General features: G+C 37.3%; 1 pseudogene across 1 annotated transcript; it reads right to left on the bottom strand.

Moving 5' to 3' along the window:
• LOC147497586 (putative protein phosphatase 2C 5) lies at window positions 1-25431 on the bottom strand (annotated as a pseudogene). The gene is made up of 8 exons (XR_015196856.1): window positions 25399-25431; window positions 25158-25273; window positions 24879-25050; window positions 24664-24793; window positions 1186-1267; window positions 999-1098; window positions 798-896; window positions 1-248 (listed from the first exon to the last, which is right to left on the bottom strand). The product of XR_015196856.1 is annotated as a putative protein phosphatase 2C 5 (transcript).
• Window positions 25432-27006: the final 1575 nt, after the last annotated feature.

Raw genomic sequence — 27006 nt, forward strand, 5'->3', positions numbered from 1 at the left:
TGACCAACTTGTTCTTCGTTCCAAAATATCAAAGAAGTAATATATTTGTTCCACCTATATATCAAATGGGTTTTACAATGAAAAATACAAATGTTGAGATCAATCCCCAAACCTTAACTAGAAGGGGTCCAAACCTAGCTAAGACACCATGACCGGCTCGAACATTCCATTAGATGAACTTTAGAATTTCAAGTCGAACAACATCAAGTTCATCTTGTGCATAGGCATCTTTGAGTGTTAAGTGTCATCTGCACGATCAATACCATAAAATAATAACTTAATAATGAAGAATACCATAAAATAATAAAATGCTAAAGAAATATAAGCACAAGCAGACATCTTAATAATATATAATGTGTAAACTACAATTTATTAACGGCCTTAAATCAATTGTTGCCCCCCAAATGATGCTTGACATTTGTTTTCTTATTTTTTTGTTTCCACAATCTAAAGTGTAAATCTTAAGACAATGTAACATTTGAGTAAAAATACTTACATACCTGTTGCTTAATCTCATGTTATATTGATCCCTCCCGAAATATATATATATATATATATATATATATATATATATATATATATATATATATATATATATATATATAATCATTTTAGAGGCAAAAGGAAAAGGAAAAGAGTAGAGCACATGATGGAATATTAGAACCTCTAAAATGATCATTTATGTATACTACCGGGAGCTAAGCTACACCGCCATCAATTTCACTTTGTTGTTCTAGCTTCCTTAATTATCATGAGATCCATATTCTATTTTATTTTATTTTAGTAAGCATGCCCACCTGATCCTCCTTGGAATTCAAGGCATCCCTTCCTCTCCCCCTTTCCTTAGCTATAAACATCGAGTCCTTTAATACAATACCAACCTGGAGGTGGTAGTACTTAACATTTGCAACATAACATACAATAGTAGTAGGAATAATATTAGCCAAGTAATCCAACCATACAACATAACATTTGCACAATTTAATCTTTCAACTGACCTTTACTTGCTTAACATGAGGTATTGGGATAATATGCTCCCTGACATCCATATCACCAAGATAGGCATAACCCACCGGGGCCGAACAACAGTGGTCCCACCTATTAATCGAGGAAAAGTATCACAAGCTAAGAAGTATTTAAAAGCTTTCCAAGATAAACCAAATTTGGATATTTCCAACTCCTTACCTTATTACTATCATAAACATTAAGTCTTCCCACTTCACCCACTAGCGGTAACCGTTCCCTCTTTTCAACGTTCTCTTCTAACCTATGATCAACTGTCAATAGTGACACAACACCCCTTAGCATCCAAAATTATCTGGCGAGAATCCCCAACACATGCAACCGTCCGCAGTCAAACCATCAATCACAACAAGAGTAGCAGTTGTCCCGAAGTTTCTCCTGCAATCAATATATAAAAACCTTCTTAAACTAAGAAACATAGAAAGAAATGCATTGACATAAACAAGACCACGGTGAGGATACTTGCCTTTTCTGTTTGAAACTCTATACCAGTCTTTACAAAATCGACAACCAACACTTGGAATAGTTTGAATCCACTTTTCCCTACCAATCCCTTGAGGAATCGCACTCATAACGCGTGACTCAACAAATTCTCTATAGTATATATCACCACGCTGATATCCCATTCTCATCCATCAAAAATCTACAAAGAAACAAAAAAATCAACCCCTAACTCATTAAAACCACGCGTTAAAACACATTTTCCAACTCAATTAAAATATTGAAAAAACAAATATAATATAAAATTACGCGCGAAAAGAAAATGAAGACAAGGGTTCCCGAAATCCTTTGACAATCGGGTTCAATAAGAAAATAATCTTCCCCTTTCTTAACTAAACCGGTTTGTCCATACTTAATAGACGGCTTTTATTAGCTAATTCAAGGTTGTCACATGTTTCTCCATGACCTGCATATAAATTGGATAGGACACAACCTGCTAACCAACATCTTAAGTTCTTAGCTAATGACCTGAATGTTTATAACAAACTTTACTATGCATATTCCCAAGCCACCCCGTCATACCATATATCAAGGCCTGCATTGCATAGCCAATAAAATGAACTTTGGGATTAACTTATATGGGAATTGGTTTGGCCCATAGACATTGTTTCCTTGTAATGAGAAGAAAGTTGACAAGATCAACACTACTAATGTCTCTCTACCTTGACAAATTTAAAACCGGGGAGAAGATCGGGATGGAAGTAAATTTTTCTGATTCGAACAATATATATTCAAGTTTGTCGAGAAATTTATGAATTCACTGACCCTACATTCACTTAGTTCTCAAAAAGATATTATGAATTCATTGAGTTCTCAAAATTGCCTGGACATCACAAAGCAATTATTGGCAAGAACGCAACAATCGATAAACCCTAAATAAACCTTTCAACAATTAAAAATAACCCAAATTTTACACATCAATTAGGAACGCCAACAATCAATAAAAGCGATTATTATTTACACCTTTTAACAAATTCCCCAAAAAAATATACAATTAAAAAACTACAAACAAAACGGTGAAAAACAATGTCGAGAGGAAGCTTGTGAATGAATTACACTTACATACCGATTTTAATTTTTACACTAAAAATACCAAATAAATATTAAGACATTGAAAAGAAAAATTGCAAAACAAAATTATTCAAGTTCAATATTTGAAACAAAGGAGAGACTAGTCAACAAAGTTTGAAAAATCAACAACAAGAGAAGAACCTACTATACTTACAAGCAAAACAACAACCTTGCAATTGGTCGAGATTTTCTTCAACTTCGTGAACCACAGGCGAGAAATTGGGATAGAGAGAAGTGGGTTTTGCACGTCAGGGGTTTTCCCCTTTTTTTTTTTTACTTATTTTTTTTTTTTTTGAACCACCCACGGAAGTGTAATTTTCTCAAAATATAAACCGCCATTTTCGGGGAACATTGGGGTATATGAATACAAAAAAAAATTAGGTTCTATTTAATAGTACCGTGGTATATGGCATGTTATATACCACTATTTTACAAAATTAGTGGTATTTGGTTCCTCCTAAACTTGAAAAATGTTTTGTACCGAGGTAAATGACTTTAAGCCACTTTGTTATTATGGGAACGATGGTATATGCTAGATGGCCAACCGTGGCTAATGTGCCTTTTGTAGTAGTGAGAACTCTATTTTTGGTCACTTATTTTAATTTCTCATCTTTGCTTGAAGACAAACAAAATGCTATTTGGGGGGGTGGTTTGATAAGAGCCCAAAAGCTGTAGTTTGTATTAGTATTGTTTACGTGCTTTTGTGTATTTCGGTTTTGGAGTCAACTATGTGAGGAAATATGTCACTTTTGCAAGAGAAATGAGCAAAAGTTGCTTTCTAAGAAGTTTTACGGTTAACGCTCAAGTTTCAAGGAGAAAAAACTTTTTTAAAGCCTAGTCAAAGTTGGAAAGTCAAAGTCAACGCGGGCAGAAATAGAGCATAAAAGTCAACAAAACTCCCATAGGCCGTATCCTTGGACTCGGACCTTGGAATTGGACCTATTATATGTCAAAACGACGGGTTCGGAAAGAGCTTTCTATTGGTCTTAGCTATGATCCAATCAGAGGAGTAAAGGTGAATGAAAAAGCTGTTACAATAATTTCTAGCAGAGAAACCTTTTTTGGACTTAAGTAATTATGTTTTGGGCTTGATTTAGTGGCCCAAAACATAGCTCCAAAGCCCATGCACGAAATTGTAAAATTAGTGCTCTCCTATATAAAGAATACTAAGGCAAAACTCTAATGATCTATCTACCATTAATTAGAATAATTTAGATCTCTTACCTCTTCTCTTTAGTTTAACCAAGTTTATGTTTTATTAGCCTAGCCACCATTAATACAATATAAGTTCTTTTTAATCAAGTAGTACTTTAATTATGTCTTCTTCTTCTTATTATTTTTTTTTTCCATGATAGTCTAATGAACCATAGCTAAACTTCCATTAGAGGGGTTTTATTGAAGTTTTGATGAAGACTTGATGTGTTAGTATAGAATAGTTGTATTAAAGAGCTTCAAATCTAGGGTTTTCTATTTAGCAATAAGTTAAATAAACCTAGACTAGAGGTAGTTCATTCACCATGAGAATGGGTTTCAACTTCCTCTCATGCCAATTATTAGTTGGTTAGAGATGTCATGAATAATTAGGAATAAAAAGACCTAATATTTATGTTGAACATTGTGTGAAGACATAAAGATTAGGGTTGCAACAAACTCTATACTAGCATGTGAGGGATTAATCAACGTGGATTTCAAATCTCCCTAATTCCTTCTTCATAGTCGCGTCTTATTATTTAATTGTCATAGTTTAATTTAGAATATATTAAATCATAGTTTTGACCATATTAGTGATATTTAGGATTATTACTCTTGTATTGTTTAATTGTTAATCACGAATTGAATTATTATGTCCTAAGTAACTAGGAGTAGAATGAATTCTTACTCTAGTTTTATTGCATAATAATTGAGAGTAGAAATTTGATATAAAAGAATATATATTATAGTTTACTTCTTCCTAGCATAATTACTGTAAGTAGGAGTAAAAGCGTAATTTATAGTTTATCACTACTCCCCAATTAGTTTAGTTGTAATTATGGTTCTCTCTCTCTCCTTTCTTTAGTTTAGTTTAGGTTAAGTCGTTTAGTTTGTAGTCTCCGTTAAATCCTTCAATAAAAGCTTTAGTATAATATTCAATTCTCTCTTTACATTATGACTTTAGTTTATTGTTTAGTTAGTTTAAATCCAATAACATAATATTAAAACCTCTATTAGAGGGGGTTAATGAAGCCACGTGAGGATGATTAATTAGTAGTTTAGTTATTGTTTTGCAATAGAGTTTCAAGTTTGATTTTTATGATTGTTTAGAGATAAAAATCATAAGAGTTGAACTAGAGTTTAGAGCCACCATCAAAGAGATTTGAGGTGGAGCTAAACTTTCATGCAAGTGAATCCATGATCAGAGGTAACTTGGTCTTCACTAGGGATCAACAAGCAATTCGATAAGCAACTTAATGGTCGATCGAATTGCGAAGTGGATTAACCATCTCTATATCTTTTTCTCATCCTTCAATCTACTATTTTTGCATATTAAATTTACTATTTTTATCATATTATATTACTACTCTCATTAGTTAATAGTTAGTTTAGTCTAAATTTGTGTCAAGTACATGCAAGCAAGAGTGGAAAACATGATTACTCCCTTTATTCTATGATATTTACAGTATTATTATATTATTAATATGCATGATTTAGTACTGTTTAAACTATTGTTTTTACACTATTAAAACTTAATAATCAAATGGCGCCACTGTCGGGTTCGATATAACTTAAACAAGTTTTCCCATCCCTAATATACTGTTTTTTAGTTATCAAAAAGTAACTTATAAAATGGCGCCATTGCCGGGTTCAATCTAACTTAAACAAACTAAAACAAGTTTTCCCATCTCTAATCTACTGTTTTTTAGTTATCAAAAATTAACTTATAAAATGGCGCCACTGCCGGGTTCAATCTAACTTAAACTAACTAAAACAAGTTTTTCCATCTCTAAACTACTATTTTTTAGTTATCAAAAATAAACTTATAAAATGGGGCCGCTTGCCATCTTTCTTTCTTACGTATAGCGTGTTTAGAATAAGCAAAATTGTTTTCGCTATTTACATACTAAAACATTGTTTTCACTGTTCACATTTTTCGGAAATTTTTTTGCTCTTGCATGAGTGCATATGAGTTGTGATTCCAACTCCTCGCACTCCGTGACCTTATCCCCGAAAAGTTCAACTGTTCTATTTTTTTACTTTAGAAGCCAGCAGCTCTCATTTTGCCCTTACATAAACCCTCGTTGCATTACACCCTTGGCGACCAGCACCCAATTTGACCTATTTTAAAAGCGTGCCCGCACTCCTTTAAAATTTAAGAAAAATAAAAAATAAAAGTACTAAAAGTGTGACCCGCCCAATTTAGTTTATTTTTAAGAGCACGATCCTAGTTTAATTAAATTAATTTTTTTTATATTAACTGCAATATTACATCATGAGTACGATCTAATACTTCATTATGCCCAACCACTCCAGTAATTGCATAAAAAAAATATCATACTTTATGGTGTCTAGAAAACTCAAAGAATTAGGGTTATCTAATTATGGAACGTGCATGCACGGACAACCTTTCTCAGTTTTTATGTGGCCTGGCCATTAGTTTGAAAAGTTTTTAGTAGACGTGCTTCAAGGCTGTTGAAGGCGCAATTTATACGTGTAGCAAGGACGCTCCTGGTAACACTTCTTTACATCCTCGAATCTACTATAAGAGGATTCGATTTCTAGTAATAATTAGGCTATTTTTGCATACTCATTAGGAATTTTTATTAGACTTAAAACTTGCATGAGATTAAGATCTAGTATGCAAAAACCTTCCTTATTAGTTTATCATTGACGCAAAAATAATTGCCTACCTAGAAATTCACACATCACCACACACATACTACCTACACCTACCCCAACTACATTTGTAGCAATGGGTGAAGAAATAGCAGAGAGACCCCTCTTTGATTTTTATAAGGCTTTAAATGATGGACCTGAGTCCTGCACAATTCTTGTAGATATTATGGGAGATTTTAGAATCCCCCCATTAATCTACTACCTATTTTCCACGGGTTAGACCATGAGAAGCATTATCAACACTTACGAAGGATACAACAAGTTGTTACTACATTCCATCATCCAAATGTAAGACCTTAACAAATAAAGCTAAAGGTGTTTCCTTTCACGCTAGCTGACAAAGCGGCGGCTAGCTTAAAAAAGCCAAAAGCCGAACTCATTCGACACATGGGAAGAACTAGTTGAATTATTTATGTAACAATTTTACCCACCACCACAGGGCGGTGATGAGATGCTACAAAATATTCACTTCTTTTCGCCAAAAGCCTCAAGAATCCTTTTCTCGAGGCTTGGAATTGTTTCAATGATCTTCTAGTAGAATGTCCCCATCATAATCTTCATAAAGACACACTAGTTAGTGCCTTCTTCAAAGGCCTATCCTACCACCATAAGGATATTTTAGATATCATGAACGGAGATAATTTCTTAAGTAAAGGAGCCACAGATGCATATAACTTCTTAGATAATCAATCCAAGAAAAGTAACAACTAGGGAGATAACGATTACTCCCACTCCACCCTTTCTTCGTCTACAGTGAAGGCATCCAGTATGTTTGAGGTAAAACAAGATCCTGAGCTTAGAACTTTAATTGAATCCCTTACTTGTAAGGTACATGCCCTCTTTGTATTTAAACAAGAAGCAAAACCCACTCTAATCATGAATATAAACTCTCCTTGTTGTAATTTATATTTTAGTCCTGAGCATTCTGACTTCTATAGTCATCTTTTCTGTGAACATCCACCACCACAGCCAGACAATGTCTGCACTTTTAATAACAACCCTAACACACAATGGAGGCAAAACACTATTTATAATCAACTACAACAAGCTACACCTCCAGGTTTTAATAATCAAAATGTTAGGCCCACTACGAACTTCAACCAATTTAACCAACATTTATGACAAGGAGATTTAGGTCACCAACACCAAAGTTTAGTGCCTGTGACCAAGAACTATCAATATCCTGACATTAATGCTCAACAAGCCTTAGTTCCAGTAACCCCTCCTACTACCGCACAACTTGCTAACCCATCAAAAGATGACATATTATTAGCACTGATACAAAACCAACAACAACAAAAGAATATGATACAGGCATTGTGCCAAAAGGTACTTGAGCTGTCTCCTAACCAAAATAATAACCAACAAGACGTGTTTCCAGGTCAAGCTATGTCTAATCCTAAGTCAAGAAACAATGCATTTGAAGTAAACAATATTTAGTGTAATGGTAATATAAACCAAGGGAAACTATAGGCAGTCACTACCCTTCGTTCGGGTAAGGTAGTTGATAGCCAAGTGACTTTGCCTAAAGATTGACCACAAACTAAGAATGAAACCATACCAAATATAGTCATAGAAACTAAAGACCCTACAACCTGTAGAAGTTCCAGTCTAACCCCAACCAAAAGGGAAAACCTTCTAAGAACCAATAATAGAAATTGCTGATCCTACACATATAAAGGTTTCAATATGGAAACCTAGTTTTAAAGCGGCAAAAGATAAAAACAAGGTTAATAATATTGTTGACCCTTATAATAAGTATAGAGAAAAACCACCGTTTCCCTAGAGACTAGTTATGTCTAAAAAGGACAATGCAAATGATGCAATATTTGTGCCAAAAGGTTATTGACATGTCTCCCAACCAAAATAATAACCAAACAGGTGTGTTTCCAGGTTAAGCTGTGCCTCATCATAAGTCAACAAACACTGCCTTCGAAGTCAATAGTATTCAGTGTAATGGTAATATAAACCAAGGGGACCTACATGTAGTCACTACCCTTCGTTCATGTAGAATAATTGATAAAAAAAAATGATGATGCTTAAGGATAGCCGACAAACGGAAGCTGAGAACAAAACCATACCAAATACTGCCATAGAAACTGAAGACCCTACAACTGTAGACATTCCAGTCCAACCACAACCAAAAGAGACAACCTTACAAAACCCCATAATAGAAATTGATGATCCTACACTTGTAGAGGTTCAAATATGGAAAGCAGCAAAAGATAAAGACAAGGTTAATACTACTGTTGACACTTAGCTAAATATAGAGATTAACCATCGTATCCCCAGAGACTAGTTGTGTCTAAAAATGATGATAATTTTGATGAGATTAGGGAAGTGTTTAAAAATCTGACTATAAACCTACCTTTTCTAGATGCTATAAAAAGTTTACCTAGACACGCTAAGTTTCTAAAAGAGTTGTGCACCACGAAGAAGAAAACCAGCATACCCAAAGAAGCCTTTTTAAATTAACAATATCTCTCTTTATCTGAACAATATCCGGGTCGCCCCATCTTTGTCTGATGCACCTTAGGCGATAACTTCTTAACAACTATGATATTAGACCTAGGGGTGAGTGTTAACTTACTCCATTTTTATTTATATAAACAATTAGGTCTCTATCCACTTAGACCAACTAAACTGATTTTACAGTTAGCCGATCGGTCTATTAAGTATTCCAAAGGCGTAGTTGAAAACATTCTAGTTAAAGTTTAGGATTTTTATTACTCGGTTGATTTCATTATTCTTGACACAGAAGTTGCTCATGACTCTATTAACATCATCTTAGGGCGTCCTTTCTTAGCCACTGCCAATGCCAATGTCCAAATCAATTGTCGGGATAGCTCAATGACCCTTTCCTTTGGAAATCTATCTGTAGAGGTTAACATATTTAGACTTAAGTAGGGACAACTAGGTTTGCATGTAGAAGGAGAAGTAAAGTCTATTGAGTGGTTTGAATCTAACATTAGTGCGGTGATGCCTTAGTCCCCACGATAGTAGATCCCTCTTATAGAAGACAAAAGATCACAATTTTTACTCCATGAACATAACTTAATTAGAGAAAAGAATTTTCCACCCTACCTTCCTTCTGACCCTATGAGATGAAGTAAATCTCACCTTTGGAAGAGATAGATGAATTCCTCAAAGATGCAGATAAATACCACAATTATATGGTTGGCGAATAACCTAGATGAAGAATTTGACGAGTTTCTAAGAGCTTGGGAATATCCACCTTCTCAAGAACTACCTAGAGCCGCCCGACCATCGTCCCACTTGTGCTAATCTATAATAAAATCCAATCATTTACCACCACCTCGATTCCCCTCCCTCCACCTTTTCAAAGGCACCTTCAGTCTGCACTAAGCCTTCTTGTTTCTCCTATGCTTCTTGCCTTTCGAAACCCATCTAGTGAAGAAGTAATACCCAAGAACAAGCCACTTGACACTTTCTCATTTTTTCCATCCCTTCCTTCTAAAACTTATCCATATCCCAAGTACTTTTCACAACCATTCTTTTTCTCACGATCATACACTTGGCAACCCTTTCATTAGAGGAAGAAGAAGAAGTTGCATGCTCGATTAGGTTCTAAATCCATCAGTCTACACTCTCATTCTGCTAAGCTACATCATAGAAAATCTTGGTGCTGAATTTTGTTTAGGGGTGCTTTCTGTGATAATTATTTATGGAAAGACCCACAACTATTTAGGTTGTTGATATATGGTAAACTGCATGTTAATATAAATTCGATAAAGTCTCGAGTATCTGACTATAAAAGACTCATAGTATTATTCGGTGTACTCTATTCCAATATTATATTATGGGAATACACTATGAGTTTCATTTTCTTTTTTTCTTTGTAATATTGTTTTTCCAAAAATCAAACATATAAAAATTAAAAAATAAAAACATAAACATGTATTAGTAAGTCTAGGGAATCTGACATTAAAAGACCCAATTTTTGTAACATACCACCTTAATAGAGTATAGGCCACAAAATAAAAATAAAACAGCCTTCCCAATTTTTTGGAATGAGTTTGAGAAGTAGGATGAAATGGAATAAAGAAAGAGAAAGACCTGTGCAAAACCAAGAATTTATTAGTTATTTCAAATAAGAAAAGAAAATAAAGTTTTCATCCAAAGAAAAGAAAAAAATATATATAAATAAAATAACAAGTTAGAACTCCAAAAACAAAATCAAAGGAGTCAAAAGCCAAATGAAAAAAAAATGGCTAAGGATAGAAACAAAGTGTATAAGCAAAGTAAGAACATGGTTTTCTCTAGTTACATAATATGAATACCTTATTTTCTCAGATTTGTCCTTCTGAATATCCATTTCCTTCCTTCTTAAACCATCACCTAATCCCCGAAACACCTAATAAAGACATCTAGCTCAATTAGGAATAGTTTGGTGTGATAGTAAGTGGCAGATGTATTTGATCAACCTCGGCACCCTTGTACGTCACTGAGATTGTGAGGAAAAGTGTGCCCACTACACACTGGAGTGAGTGAAACTTGAGTGGAAAAATCAAAGTGTTTTGGTCTTGACATATTTGTGAGGACCTACTTAAGGAGCCTATTCCAAAGTTTCAAAAACGGATATGTTATTCCATTTCATAGCATAGTTCATTATATATATGTTTATCCGTAGATGATTGATTATTATGCAACGATTAGCTTAGGTTTCAAATTGATTATTTTTTTTTTTTTGCAAGTGAGATGTATAGATATCTGAAAAATAAATAAGGAAGCATTAATTTTATTTCTTAGTCGTTATAGTATAAATGAAGTTTATGAGTATTTTCTCTGTAAAACTCCCACGAGGCTATAACTCGTCCACTAGGAAAGTCCTAGTGGTTTAAGGCCTTATTGGATTGGTCAATGCAATCACACTCGGCAAAACGAGATTAGTTAGAACTCTATTTTTTGGTTACTTAATTTAATTTCTCATCTTTGCATGAGGACAAGCAAAATGCTATTTGGGGGTTGTTTAATAATGCCCCAAAACTGTAGTTTTAACCCCTTAATAATATTACATTTAGACCAATTATATTTATAATAAATAAGAGTTAGTATTGTTTACGTACTTTTGTCTATTTCAGGTCTTGGAGTTAACTATGTGAAGAAATATGTAACATTTGCAAGAGAAAGGGGCAAAGGTTGGTTGCTAAGAAGTTCTATATTAAAGCCCAAGTTTTAACGAAAAAAACCTTTTAAAGCCCACCAAAGCTGAAAAGTCAAAGTCAACACGGGCAGAAATAGAGTGTAAAAGTCAACAGAACTTCCATAAGCCGTATCTTTGGACTCAGACCTCGGAATTGGGCCTATTATATGTCAAAACGACCGGTTCGGAAAGAACTTTGTAATGGTATAGGATATGATCTAGTCAAAGGAGTAAAAGTGTATGAAAATTCTGTAGCATTAATTTCTAGCAGAGAAACCCTTTTTGGATTTAAGTAATTAGGTTTTGGGCTTGATTTAATGGCCCAAAACATAGCTCTAAAGCCCATACACGAAATTGTAAACTTAGCCCTCTCCTATATAAAGAAGACTAAGGCAAAACTCTAATGATCTATCTCCCATTAATTCGAATAATTTAGATCTCTTACCTCTTCACTTTAGTTTAACCTAGTTTATGTTTAATTAGCCTAGCCACCATTAATACAATTCAAGTTATTTTTAATCAAGTAGTACTTCAGTTATGTCTTCTTCTTATTATTATTTATTCTATGATAGTCTAATGAACCATAGCTAAACCTCCATTAAAGGGGTTTGATTGAAGCTTTGATGAAGACTTGATGTGGTAGTATAGAATAGTTGTATTAAAGAGCTTCAAGCCTAGGGTTTTCTATTTAGCAATAAGTAAAATAAACCTAGACTAGAGGTAGTTCATTCACCATGAGAATGGGTTTCAACTTTCTCTCATGCTAATTATTAGTTGGCTAGAGATGCCATGAATAATTAGGGATAAAAAGACGAACCTTGTGTGAAAACATAAAGATTAGGGTTACAACAAACTCTATACTAGCATGTTAGGGATTAATCAACATGGATTTCAAATCTCCCTAATTCCTTCTTCATATTCACGTCTTATTATTTAATTTTCATAGTTTAATTTAGAATATATTAAAGCATAATTTATAGTTTATCACTACTCCCCCATTAGTTTAGTTGTAATTAGGGTTCTCTCTCTCCCCCCCTTTCTTTAGTTTAGTTTAGGTTAAGTAGTTTAGTTTGTAGTCTCAGTTAATGTTACAACCTATTCACTTAAGAGGCAATTCTCTACCCTTACCCACTATTCTCTCCCTCAACTTTTTCCTCTCTCCTCTTAGGTCCCTCACACCCTTTAGGTTAATGAATCCGCCTCCTCTTTCTCTCTCACCCACTATTCCCCTTTATATCTTTCTTTCCATCCATCATGGCCCTCCACCTGTCCCTCCATCTCAAGGTCCTATTAGCTCTATGTGTAGGGTTTCCGTGCCCACCCCACCGTCACCTGATCACGGTGGATCGCGGGACCTCGAAGCTTCTGCTGCCCGCCCAACTCACTACTCCTATTCAGGTTGATACATCTGCCCACTTCTGAGATGCCCCTCTCGAGTCCAGCGATAGTATGTCGATCGGGGAGTCGAGAGCCCCTACATTAATCTTTTCCCGTAGCCTTCCATCTTCCTTTCACCGCTGGATTCACGAAGTTCCCATGTGGACTGCAGGTGGCCTTCTCGATTCTTGTGCATCTAATGTCCTTCATTGGCTAGATCCTTTTGTTGTCCCTCGATTTCAGCCCCTCAAATTACCTTTTTACCCCTCCTCTTATAAAAGCCCGCTCGATTTTCTTCTCTTACTTTGCCTTTCTCTTTGCCTTTGGTTTCTTTCAACCTCCCTTCTACCTTTCTTCTTATTTTTCAACACTTTGGTTTGCTCTTGTGGTCGTCGTTTCTCGGGTTTCCTCTGTGGGAATTCTTACCCGGCTTTGCTTTTCTCCTACCTCAGGTTGGTTTTCTCTTCTCTCTAAGCTCCCTTTACTTGCTATATTGCGCATTTCTCCTTGGTTCTTGGCGTTAAAGTCTGTTCATTTTCCCTTCCTTCTCCGCCTTGTTGTAAGCGTGTGTCTTCCCACTCCGACCCGCGATGTCGGCGGCAAGATCCGCCACCTCTTCCTCTTCCCGATCCAGTAGCCGTGCTTCCCCCCTCTCCCGACCGGACCGGGGCCGCTTCAACCTCTGGACAAGCTTTTACCCTCCGCCCGCCTCCGCCCGGCGTCCGTAGATAACCTTGAAAGCTGTTAAAGCGCTTATGGAATACCAGCGGCGTCATCCTAGAGCATGTTCTGACCTAACTCACTTCCCCACCTAGTTCCCTCTGGGCGGGGGTGCCTTGTGGCCGTAGGACAAATCGTTGCCGCTCTGCGATTGCCCCTCACCGCCTCGATGTCGAGGTGTGCAATCACTTTAACATCCCCCTTGCCAAGGCATCGGCAACCACGGAGGGTCATGTATGCGTGAACCACTACAACCGTTCGAAATACCCAAGATAATGGTTGGCGACATGACCGCTCACTTCTTCATCAAAAGAGCACCAAAGGAGGTCGATTAATGCGGCTATCACTCATACGTGTCCGTCCTGGGAAGCGTCACTTTATTCTTCCGTTATCACTTCCTCGACAAAGCTGTGGCACCACTACCCTCTTTTATATCTCGGGGCAACTTCCTCTCCGGCTGATCTTCCCTCTGGCCCAACCTTAAACACTTGGCTTTTTCTTCCTAGTGGTGAGTCTCTCTCTTTATCTTAAGCCCCTAGATGCATATCTTTTGTTTTCTCAAACTGACTTGTCGGCTCTCTTTTTTCAGGTTGGCCCGACTCAAAGTCGCGACCTTATGACAACATTTCCTCCACCACATTTCAAAAGCTCCGCCGACACAGGACTGCTTTCGGGCCGTGATACTTAAGGATTGACCACATACCGCCACCCGCTATTGGCCGATCCGAACTGCGATCCATAGGGAAATACTTTAGCCCCCTTTTCCGTCCCCTCCTCCCAAAGAAAGAAAACCACGTAACAATCCCCACCAAGGGAAAGCGCCGTGCCACGAAACCCCTCCGCCCCAAGTCTGCTCATAAGAACCGCTTCTCCGCCCGCCCCCTCTCCTTATCGATCCCTGACCACAGGAGGACCAATACTCATCCTCTCCTTCTCCTTCCACCACCTCTCAAGACTTCGGATATGGGTGCCCACAAATGCAAGCTCTTTGGCGGTGACTTCGGATGACGATGTCGTCCCATTCTGCCCCCTAGCTGCGGCTCCTCCTCTCCTTCCACCGCCTCCAAGCGTTCACGGCCCTCGGCTCCTGAAGAGTCCCCCCATTACCAATGCCCTCCGCTACCGCGCTTCCTCGGTGATACAGCGTTTGGTGAAGGGGGCAGCGGTGCCCGTTCCCCATACGCCCCCCCTTTCAAACTTCGTAACCGCCACCTAACCATCAACGACTCTGCCTTGGAAAATCCAGCGTTGGCTTCCTCCCTATTCTTTGGGTCTCATCTCCCTAAAGACATGGCATATGCTGATGGTGGCAACTTCGAGTCTCATCGGACCTCATTCTACACTGGCTGGGAGAACGTAACCCTCTCTTTTCATTCTAGTGTCTCCCTTCCCTTTCTTTGAGTATTCTAACTTCTATTCTTTTCCACATATGAGTTTGGACATCTCCTTCATGATCCAGCGGCCTATTTGGTGCCGGCGCGGATCGATGAACTGGACAAAGGTCGCCCAAGCCCGGTGGAAAAGGATAAAGTCCGCGGAAATGGACCTGCGAGGGCCGGGATGAGCTGAAAGTTGCAGAAACCGCTCCACGTTGCTTACATGGACAAAGGTTAATGACCGGCAGGTAATCAGCGAGACCCTCCAAGCGATGCATGCGCTCTCTGGATGCCCTCTCCGAAGCATCAAGAGGAGGTGTCGCTCTTTTGAATCAACATGAAGCTGATATGGACGAGCTCGGGATAGTTTTTCGGGCCAGGCGAAAGAATTAAGAAGAAGGTCAAGGAGGAATTTGACCGGCTCACCAAAGAGGGTCGTCTCCTTCCTGAAGCCCCTGCCGCGGCTCCACTACCCGAGGTCTCCGTGCCCATCCCGGACTCCCCTCCTGCCATGCAAGATGCGGCTGCGCTGGTCTCTCGAGGCGATAAATGAAGGCGGCGGATGTAATCATAGCGAGGCCGCCCGAGTCCATGGTCCGTGAAAGCACTGCGGATGAAAATTAAAGCTTGTTTTTGCCCTGGCTAGGGCTTCCCTTGACTCTATTTTGTAACACTACTTTTTCTACAATTTTTCCTGTCTTTCCACCCCCTCTTGTTGGGATGTTTATATTATGTTATGTTTGATTGTCTGGGGTGTTTCTTCTGCCACTCTTACTCATATGTGAACAATAACAAGACCCTATTAGTGTATTCGACCCCATTGGTAGGGAATGTTTGATTTGCTTGCCCCACGCCCAGACCAGGCCTCCGCCACTTTCTCTAACTCTGGGGGCTCTGCCTATGGCGTGTGGAAGCCTCTTTGCTTCCGTTCGCCTTTATCCCATATAGGTCCGGGGCAACTCCTCTCACCCCGGAACTGCGGGGAACTTCGTCTCAGCGAGGAACCTAATTGTGCCTCACTAAAGTTTGGACCTCTCATCCTTGGAGGCTCACCCCCCCCTTCCCTTCACTCGAGGGGCAAAAGAAAACTCAAGTAACAATATTTAACTCCAAAAGTGCTTTCAGTTTTTTATATATACGGATAGCTCAAACCATTCCCCGCTTTTTCCCCATTACATCTGCTTTCGTAAAATTTTTTCAGCAACCTTACATTCCACGGCCTATCCACATCTGTGCCCTCCACGGTTTGTAACTGTAAGTGCACATTCCCCACCTCGATCACCACATATGGCCGCTTCCCAGGTCGGACCCAATTTTCCTTCGGCGCTTCTTGGTGCTGGGTGTCGCTTCGCTAAGCACCTTGTCTCCCACCTGCAAATTTCCTCACTCTCAATTTCTTGTTGTATTGCCTTTTACGCAAAGCGCTGATACTCTTCAGTTTGGCCCGAGCGCGGCGTCTCTCCTCTCTTTTCCTTAGATTCATGTCTCTGGCCAGGATGCCCCGGTTTGATCCATCATTTACAGCGGCGGTCCTAGTGGTTGCTGCCACCATTTCCGTCGGTATCCGGCCTCTTCTCCATACACCATCGCCGAAGGGTCTCGCTTGGTCGAGGTCCGCCGGGGTTGTCGATCGCCCAAAGCACCGATTTAATTAAATCGGCCCCAGGCCCCTTCGCCTTCAATTTTCTCTTAAGATTGTTTGGTATGGTTTGTTAAGAGGACTCCCGCTTGCCCGTTCCCCCTCGGGGTTGTAGGGGGCCGAACCCTGTTTGATATGATATGTTTGCGGAAAATTCTTAACCCTTGATCCGTGGGAACTGGGTTCCATTATCATGATGATAGTGTAGGGCGCAATGGCATATGATGTTTCCCCACAAGGAACTTGATCCACTTGCACCTCTTTTTACCTGCGGTAACCGCTTCGATCCCTTCGTAAAATAATCCGTCGCGGCCAACAAGAATCTCCTTTTACCCAGCGAGCCACTAGGCGGCCGGTCCCACTATGTCAAGGGCCCCACATTGCGAACGGCCACGGGCTAGACCGCTGTGCAGCTGGCTCTCTTGGGGCCAATATTAGCTGAAAACCTCTGCATTTCTCCGCATTTTTTGTAGCGATTCCGCGTCTCTTTTCATGTGGGCGGCCAAGTAGCCTTGTGTTAGCAACCTGTGTACGTTTGTCACCTGCCTGCCGGGTGGCTCCCCACAGTTCCTTCGTGGAACTCACTGGGCACCTCGCCGGGCCCGCTCCATTGTCTTAACAAAGGTCCGTTGAAGTTCCTCCGATATAATTCCTCCACCCAGTGCGTATCTCGTGATGTCTGTTTCGACTTTAGTCTTTCTCTGGGGCAAATCCCTCACCCCTATCAAAAACCGTTTGATTGGCATTACCCGTCCCTTGTCACCTCCGTGGTGATCATCCTCCCAGCCTCCTCGACACTTTCGGCGCATCCAACTTCTTCGCGGAGGGTCCTTTCCTCGAATCCGGCATAGAGGCTTCATCGCGGGCGATCGGTAGTGATTCTCCCCTCGATTTAAATCGGCGGATTCTTATGAACCTCGACGCCGAACGCCAAGACTCCCAAATATCGCCATCCTGGGGCACCTCGCTATAGACCCTCCATTAAGCGGCATACTACCAAATTAAAGGTCGAGATTATACAGCGGGTTCCTTCACCCGGGCCCTCGGCCATTCTCATCGCCGTGATTAGCCTCATGCATAAAGCCGTTGTTGGATCGCAAGCCGATTTCATTTCTTGACTCGCTTTGCTTTGTTGTCGTGACCAATACTACCCGATCCATTTCCCGCATCCGTTGCGGACCCGTCGCCAAAACTTCTCCCGGGTTTCCAAAAGCACGTAACCGGCAGTGATTCGCCCACATATAAAAGAGGTAGGAAACTTCAAGCTCAAATCGATAAATCTAGGTGCCGACGTCACAGCGAAGTCGCCATAGCATAATTCGGCTTAATCTAACTCGCTAGCAAGGACAAAGTCGTAGTAAAAACGCCAAAATCAAATCGGGCCGCCATTACAATTAGGTTGACACAGTCAAGGGCCCGTAAGGCATTATGAGTAAAGATAGGCGTGGCGCAAAGGATGGTTTAAATTTGATACCACCTAGCAAAGAGAGAGAAGATGCATCAATTCAAACCCGGTGGTTTGAATTGAAATGAAAGCTAACAAACAAAACATAAAATCACCTAAAGGACAAAAAATTTAATACATGTGAAACAAAATTTTGATTCTCAAAGTTTTGAACGTTTCAAATAGGTAACAAACAAACCTCGATTTAATTGTTAGGAATTCACATTGAAGGACATCCGCTATATATATGAGGGTTCGCCTTCATTATAAGGTCTTGACATATTAATGCTTTAGCTACATTTAGTTTTTCTTCTTCAAGACTTTACATTCATTCCGCCATTTTATTTTGAGCAGCCTAATTTAGTTATTTTACCCTTTAATAATGATCATTTCTTTTCTAGTTTAATTTGGCCCTCGCATTTATTTACTTAATGTATACAACAAGTTTTATTATTCCTATGATGATGAGCTAATCCCCCTCGGGGAGGGTTTGCTTCGTCCAAAAATCCGGATTGACTCGTTAATATTCTAGAATCACTACTTAGAATTAGGCATAGAATTAACATCCGGGTCCCAAAACCGGAGATCGTATAAAGTTGGATGCTCCGATGCTCCGGTGACAAAATGTCGTACACTCTGCGGTGATAACTCTCCTCGGCCCGTCGGTGATGTGAAATCGAGGCGAGAGCGAAAAAATAATATACCAGAGATGCGGTATTATTAAAACTCCTTATGCTAGTGAAATCGACCTAGAGATGTGGGCATGCACTGGGGATCAATATTTCGGCGTCGTCTCAAACGAGGCAATTAGAGATGTAGTGATTTGGTAACAAAAACTGTTAAGAAATGATTCTTGCATGAGCATGATTAACTCTCCCCGAATTTCTCTACATTTTGTTTACCTACATATAACGCCAGTAGTAATTTATTTTATTTGCATTACCGTTATTTTAATTAAAACCAACTAAAGGAAACCTAAAAATCCTTCTCACTTAAAGTTGTAACTCCGGTTGGAACCTATCCGAGCCCCAAGGTTTGGGACGATCCCTTACTCGACCTATCCACCCAATCCCACGTAAGTAAGGTAACTTGACTAAAGCGCACGACTATACTGGACGTTGGACTTTGGACTTTGGACTTGGACTGTGGACCTCGGACTTTTGATTTGTGGACCGCCGGACTTAAGAAAATAAACCTAAAAGCCAATAAACGCGTGTGTAAAGAGCATTTTATCGCTGTGTCTTTGGTGCTTTCCTTTTAGAAGTGTGGAGACATGGTTAAGCGGTGTTTCCACAATGTCCATTGTTTATACTCTTTTTGCTCGCCAGCTTTGATGCATGGTTAGCTTCAATTTATGCTATGCATACAATCTATTTGGTTTTCCTTTTGATGCATTCATGTTAGATCCATTTTTTCTGGCCATGCTATGTCTTAGCATTAAAGCCTTATTTCAAAGGTTACCACTTGTAAAAAATAAGATAATGTCAATTTGGTTGGAGGAACAACACCTTGATCATGGAGGTGAGCTTGTTTGTTTAACTCATGTGGTTTATAGAAGACTAATGTATGTTACATTATTGATTTTCAAGAGTATCTAGGCATGTGAATAAGATGTTTTTTTCATGAACATGATAATTTAGAAACTAGCTTTAGTTGTTCACATGTATCTTGACCATGTGTATAGTTTAGATATTAGAGAGAAGGAAAAGGAAAAGGAAAAAGAGCTACACCATTACATTGATTGACGGGATGGTTTGATTTTTCCTTTATGTGTCGTGGGAAATTGTTAGGAATCATCAATAGACTTTTGAACGAAGCAAAGTTAATAATGCTTCTAAAAGAAAGAAAGGAAGTTCACTTTGTTTTGGTTTTGTTTAATGTGTTGCTGCACCTATTGTGAAAAATGTAGTTTTAATTTTAGTTTTATGCCTATTGTTGTGGTGGAGGTGGTGGGGTTCATGGGTCAAGTTGTATTGGAATATGTAAGGGAGTGGTTGTATGCGTTATCACAAGGAGATCATAATGAGGGCTGTTGTGGTTTTTGCCTTTGTGGAGCTCTTATGAAAAGACCCTACAGAGACCACCTTTTGCTCTTAACAAAGTGCAAGAAGACATTTTGTTAACACTCAAGATATAATCAGTCATCAGACCGCATAAGCATTGCTAGGTCTTTATCTATTAACATTGGTTGGCTTGTAAGTTGTAAGAATGCTAATTTTTTAATTATACTTGTGCTCTGTAAACAAATTGGTTCTTTTTTGTTTTCCTTCATCTTATTTAATTGTTTCATGAGTTAAGTGTGATAGCTTGCAAGTTCTCACAACTTTGTTTTCCTTTGGTCGACTAGAGTCTAATTTTTCTCATGGGATACAAAATCACGGGATAGGGATATCAAGAAACACAACAAGGATTGTGGTTTCTTGGGCTTGTGTCAATCCGCGAGGAAGTGTCTTAAACATGATTTGCTAGCTCCAAAAGTAGGTACTTGACTAAGGTATGTTGTCACGCATTATCACATTTTGACATAAATTTTTTTTGTAGTTTAATGTGGTTTTGTTTATATAATTGACTATATATATATATATATATATATATATATATATATATATATATATATATCACTTGATATATATTTAGAAGAGCCTAATGTGTATGTATCTTTGATGTATAGTAGTTGATATATTCAAAGTGGTTGACATTATTTTTTTCTCAACTTAAGATACTTTTTTCTCCATAATATCATATATTTTAGAGATTTTTTCTTAGCTCTTGATTGATCATTGATCGTGCAGATAACAAAATTAACACTCAGAGATAGCAGCACACAAGATAAATTTGATTTTGTTCGACTTGAAATTTTGAATTTCATCCAAAGCATAATTCGATCGAGGCGACTGTGGTGTACGTCTTAGCCAGGTTTGGACCTCTTCAAGGTTTGGGGATCGATCTCACCATTTTGTATATTGGCCTTTGTCAAACTTTTTGATGTATAGATGGAACAAGTCAATTACTCTTTAGATATTTTGGAAAGAACCAATAGATTTGGATGGTTATTTCTCTATTGAATAAAAAAAGTTATCAAATTATTTTAGCAATTCATTGTCGTGTTGGATGCCTAAATTTGGTTATTTTGTTTGTTGCACTATGTATTGTTTATATTGGGTAATGTGTTTTTTTAATTTAGTGTGGACATGGTTAAAATGGGCAGGTGCGGGTTATCCATAATTTTACAGGTTGAAAATGATGAAAATCAAATATTCAGGGTTTTTATTTATTTTTTAAAAAATATATATATTCATATAAACCATAGTTTTCACTAAACCGTGGTAATTGTTCAATATTTCCCACGGTCCATAACAATTATTGTAAATCGTTCGGACTATTTACCACAGTTTTGGATACCATAATACCACTGTTTTGTCCAAAACCGTGGTTAATAAGATATACTTAATACCACAGTTTTATTAAAAGTATTTGTCACAGTGGCTATTACCACGGTTTTGGAACAGTGGTTAAAGATTTTTACCAATCGTATATAACAAGTGGTTAATGAGCTTTATGTAGTAGTGACACCATGAGTTTTATTTTCATTTTTCTTTGTAATTTTTTTTTTTCAAAAATCAAACATATAAAAATTAAAAAAAATTAAAACATAAACATGTATTAGTAAGTCTAGGGAATCGACTTTAAAATACCCAAGTTTTTGTAACATACCACCTTAATAGAGTATAGGACACAAAAAAAATAAAAATAAAATCAGCCTTCCCATTTTTTTTGAATGAGTCTAAGAAGTAGGATGAAATGGAATAAAGAAAGAGAAAGACTTGTGGAAAACCAAGAATTTGTTAGTTGCTCCAAATAAGAGAAGAAAAAAAAGTTTTCATCCAAAGAAAAGAAAAAAAAATATATAAATAAAATAAAAAGTTAGAACGCAAAAAATAGAATCAACTGAGTCAAAAGCCAAAAAAAAAGAAAAAAAATGGCTAAAGATGGAAACAAAGTGTAGAAGCAAAGTAAGAACAAGGTTTTCTCTACTTACATAATATGAAGACCCTATTTTCTCAGACTTGTCCTTTTGAATATCAATTTCCTTCCTTCTTAAACCATCACATAATCCCTGCAACACCTAATAAAGACTTCTAGCTCAATTAGGAATAGGTTGGTGTGATAGTAAGTTACAGTTGTGTTTGATCGACCTCGGTTCCCTTGTACGTCATTGAGATTGTGAGGAAAAGTGTGCCCACTACACACTAGAGTGAGCGAAACTTGAGTGGAAATATTAGAGTGTTTTTGTCTTGACATATTTGTTAGGACCAACTTAAGGACACTATTCCAAAGTTTTAGAAACGGATCTATTATTGCATTTCATAGCATAGTTCATTATATATATGTTTATCCATAGATGATTGATTATTATGCACTTATTAGCTTAGGTTTCGAATTGATTATTATTTTTTTCATTGCTTGTGAGATGTATAGATATCTGAAAATAAATAAGGAAGCATTAATTTTATTTTTAGTTGTTATAGTATAAATAAAGTTTCTGAGTATCTTCCCTATAAAACTCCCACGAGGCTATAACTCGCCCACTAAGGAAGTCCTAGTGGTTTAAGGCCTTATTACATTGGTCAATTTTGCAATCGCATTTTCGTGAGAAACAAGATTAGTTAGACACTACTACAGAAAAGCTCATATACCACTGTTATTTACTAGTGGTAAAAAAGCCTTTAGCCATGTTTTTCATACCGTGGTAACAACCACCGTGACAAATACTTCTAACGAGAACGTGGTATTAAGTATTCTCTATTTACCACGGTTTTTGGAAACACCGAGGTATTATGATATCGAAACCGCGTGGTTAATAGTCTTTACGTGCTGCGGTGTGTGATGTCAACCGTGGGAAATAGTAATAATAATTACCTTTGTTTGATTCAAACCGTGGTTTATATAATCCCTTTAAACCATCGTTTCTTACCAAGTGGTTTATACTTTTAAAAAAAATAAAAAAATCCCCTGATTATTTAATTTCAACCAGCATATATTTTCACTGTATCCACACTAATTTAAAAAACACATTGCTCAGACAATATATTCATCGTGCAACAAACAAAAGAAACAAATTTAGACCATACAACAGTAAATTGCTAAAAGAATTTGATAATTTTCTCGTCAATAAAAAAATAATAATGACCAACTTGTTCTTCGTTCCAAAATATCAAAGAAGTAATATATTTGTTCCACCTATATATCAAATGGGTTTTACAATGAAAAATACAAATGTTGAGATCAATCCCCAAACCTTAACTAGAAGGGGTCCAAACCTAGCTAAGACACCATGACCGCTCGAACATTCCATTAGATGAACTTTAGAATTTCAAGTCGAACAACATCAAGTTCATCTTGTGCATAGGCATCTTTGAGTGTTAAGTGTCATCTGCATCGATCAATACCATAAAATAATAACTTAATAATGAAGAATACCATAAAATAATAAAATGCTAAAGAAATATAAGCACAAGGACATCTTAATAATATATAATGTGTAAACTACAATTTATTAACGACCTTTAAATCAATTGTTGCCCCCAAATGATGCTTGACATTTGTTTTCTTATTTTTTGTTTCCACAATCTAAAGTGTAAATCTTAAGACAATGTAACATTTGAGTTATATACCACGTGTAAATAAAATACTTACATACACATTTGCTTAATCTCATGTTATATTGATCCCTCGAAATATATATATATATATATATATATATATATATATATATATATATATATATATATATATATATATATAATCATTTTAGAGGCAAAAGGAAAAGGAAAAGAGTAGAGCACATGATGGAATATTAGAACCTCTAAAATGATCATTTATGTATACTACCAGGAGCTAAGCTACACCGCCATCCAATTTCACTTTGTTGTTCTAGCTTCCTTAATTATCATGAGATCCATATTCTATTTTATTTTATTTTAGTAAGCATGCCCACCTGATCCTCCTTGGAATTCAAGGCATCCCTTCCTCTCCCCCTTTCCTTAGCTATAAACATCGAGTCCTTTAATACAATACCAACCTGGAGGTGGTAGTACTTAACATTTGCAACATAACATACAATAGTAGTAGGAATAATATTAGCCAAGTAATCCAACCATACAACATAACATTTGCACAATTTAATCTTTCAACTGACCTTTACTTGCTTAACATGAGGTATTGGGATAATATGCTCCACGACATCCATATCACCAAGATAGGCATAACCCACTGAGCCCCAACATGAGTGGTCCCACCTATTAATCGCCGAGGAAAAGTAATACGCAAGCTAAGAAGTATTTAAAAAGCTTTCACAAATAAACCAAATTTGGATATTTCCAACTCCTTACCTTATTACTATCATAAACATTAAGTCTTCCCACTTCACCCACTAGCGGTAACATCGTTCCCTCTTTTTCAACGTTTCTCTTCTAACCTATGATCAACTGTCAATAGTGACACAACACCCACTTGGCATCCAAAGATACGAGAATCCCAACACATGCAACCGTCCACGGTCAAACCATCAATCACAACAAGAGTAGCAGTTGTCCCGAAGTTTCTCCTGCAATCAATATATAAAAACCTTCTTAAACTAAGAAACATAGAAAGAAATGCATTGACATAAACAAGACACGGTGAGGATACTTGCCTTTCTCTGAAACTCTATACCAGTCTTTACAAAATCGACAACCAACACTCTCGGAATAGTTTGAATCCACTTTTCCCTACCAATCCCTTGAGGAATCGCACTCATAACGTGACTCAACAAATTCTCTATAGTATATATCACCGCTGATATCCCATTCTGTCCATCAAAAATCTACAAAGAAACAAAAAAATCAACCCCTAACTCATTAAAACACGCGTTAAAACACATTTTCCAACTCAATTAAAATATTGAAAAAAACAAATATAATATAAAATTACCGCGAAAAGAGAAAATGAAGACAAGGGTTCCCTGAAATCCTTTGACAATCAGGTTCAATAAGAAAATAATCTTCCCCTTTCTTAACTAAACCAGTTTGTCCATACTTAATAGACGGCTTTTATTAGCTAATTCAAGGTTGTCACATGTTTCTCCCATGACCTGCATATAAATTGGATAGGACACAACCTGCTAACCAACATCTTAAGTTCTTAGCTAATGACACGAATGTTTATAACAAACTTTACTATGCATATTCCCAAGCCACCCCGTCATACCATATATCAAGGCCGTGATTGCATAGCCAATAAAATGAACTTTGGGATTAACTTATATGGGAATTGGTTTGGCCCATAGACATTGTTTCCTTGTAATGAGAAGAAAGTTGACAAGATCAACACTACTAATGTCTCTACCTTGACAAATTTAAAACCGGAGAAGATGGGATGGAAGTAAATTTTTCTCGATTCGAACAATATATATTCAAGTTTGTCGAGAAATTTATGAATTCACTGACCCTACATTCACTTAGTTCTCAAAAAGATATTATGAATTCATTGAGTTCTCAAAATTGCGGACATCACAAAGCAATTATTGGCAAGAACGAACAATCATAAACCTAAATAAACCTTTTCAACAATTAAAAATAACCCAAATTTTACACATCAATTAGGAACGAACAATCAATAAGCGATTATTATTTACACCTTTTAACAAATTCCCCAAAAAAAATATACAATTAAAAAACTACAAACAAAAAATTGAAAAACAATGTCTAGAGGAAGCTTGTGAATGAATTACACTTACAAATACCGATTTTAATTTTACACTAAAAATACCAAATAAATATTAAGACATTGAAAAGAAAAATTGCAAAACAAAATTATTCAAGTTCAATATTTGAAACAAAGGAGAGACTAGTCAACAAAGTTTGAAAAATCAACAACAAGAAGAACCTACTATACTTACAAGCAAAAACAACAACCTTGCAATTGGTCGAGAGATTTAAAACTTTCAACTTGAACCCCGGAAGCAGAAATTGGGATAGAGAGAAGTGGGTTTTGCACGCACAGGTTTTCCCCTTTTTTTTTTTACTTACTTTTTTTTTTCAGAACCGCCTTTATCCGCGAAGTGTAATTTTCTCCAAAATATAAACCGCCATTTTCGAGGGAACGATTGGGGTATATGAATACAAAAAAAAAAATTAGGTTCTATTTAATAGTGCAGTGGTATATGGCATGTTATATACCACTATTTTACAAAATTAGTGGTATTTGGTTCCTCCTAAACTTGAAAAATGTTTTGTACCGAGGTAAATGACTTTAAGCCACTGTTATTATGGGAACAGTGGTATATGCTAGATGGCCAACCGTGGCTAATGTGCCTTTTTGTAGTAGTGAGAACTCTATTTTTGGTCACTTATTTTAATTTCTCATCTTTGCTTGAAGACAAACAAAATGCTATTTGGGGGTGGTTTGATAAGAGCCCAAAACTGTAGTTTGTATTAGTATTGTTTACGTACTTTTGTGTATTTCAGGTTTTGGAGTCAACTATGTGAGGAAATATGTCACTTTTGCAAGAGAAATGAGCAAAAGTTGCTTTCTAAGAAGTTTTACGGTTAACGCTCAAGTTTCAAGGAGAAAAAACTTTTTTAAAGCCTAGTCAAAGTTGGAAAGTCAAAGTCAACGCGGGCAGAAATAGAGCATAAAAGTCAACAAAACTCCCATAGGCCGTATCCTTAGACTCAGACCTTGGAATTGGACCTATTATATGTCAAAACGACGGGTTCGGAAAGAGCTTTCTATTGGTCTTAGCTATGATCCAATCAGAGGAGTAAAGGTGAATGAAAAA

The sequence above is a fragment of the Coptis chinensis genome, chromosome 5, assembly GCF_015680905.1.
Source record: "Coptis chinensis isolate HL-2020 chromosome 5, ASM1568090v1, whole genome shotgun sequence".
Lineage (NCBI taxonomy): Eukaryota > Viridiplantae > Streptophyta > Magnoliopsida > Ranunculales > Ranunculaceae > Coptis > Coptis chinensis.